Source organism: Orycteropus afer, unplaced genomic scaffold (genome assembly GCF_000298275.1).
Source record: "Orycteropus afer afer isolate SDZICR_OR568_19922 unplaced genomic scaffold, OryAfe1.0 scaffold00390, whole genome shotgun sequence".
In the NCBI taxonomy this organism is placed as follows: Eukaryota; Metazoa; Chordata; class Mammalia; order Tubulidentata; family Orycteropodidae; genus Orycteropus; species Orycteropus afer.
In genome coordinates, this window is record NW_006921977.1 from 2,270,547 (window position 1) to 2,271,270 (window position 724).

The 724-nt window shown below is 29.7% G+C and overlaps 1 protein-coding gene across 1 annotated transcript in view; it reads left to right on the forward strand.

The window, feature by feature from the left end:
- The window catches only part of CDH18 (cadherin 18), a 707,490-nt gene that overhangs the window by 467,286 nt on the left and 239,480 nt on the right, over positions 1 to 724 (forward strand). The gene's annotated exons all lie outside the window — the stretch shown is intronic.

Here is a 724-nt window from a genome sequence, read left to right on the forward strand (position 1 = left end):
CTGAACATTTTTATCAGAAAGTTTATAGAAGAATGTTGGTCACAAGGGGGGAGATACAGAACATAAATTCAAATTGTCATGGATCCATAGAGGCTGGATGAACTCGCAAAATTGTCATCCTGAAATAATGTTTACATCTTAAAACAAAAATATCCTCTGACATCTTCTGAAAACCAAATAGTCTAGTTTAATCAGTGAAAAATTTCTGCCTTGAGCATTATGGTCTTTTAAGAATTATATGGGATCAGAGTGACGACAGCAACTTGAAAGTTTAGATAGGAAACTTGGGCAGAAGTGAGTTTATGTCAATTAGGAATAACTCAAAGAATGTAATTGATGTGTTGCTATAGATAGTTGAATTGATGTATGTTTTGCTGTGCATATTCTCAATGACATCAAAGCAAGGTGAAAGTAAACAAACCATGTATATAAATCTAAAACGTGAAAACTATACTATCAAAATAGGTATTTTTAAGTATTTGCAAAGTAAAATGATAAAAACAATGCTTCTGAGGAGAATGAGCTGAGAGTTTAAGTCAAGGGGCATGGGGGAAATTACATGTGTAAATAATTTATTTTTCTATCTTTTGAAACAAACATTAAAAAAAATGTGACTGTTTTACCACAAACATTATATTTTTGCCTTTTATATGTTTAAAATAAATAAAAATAAAAAGTCATAGGGAAAATTCCAAGAAAAATTGTACTATTGTGATTATATATA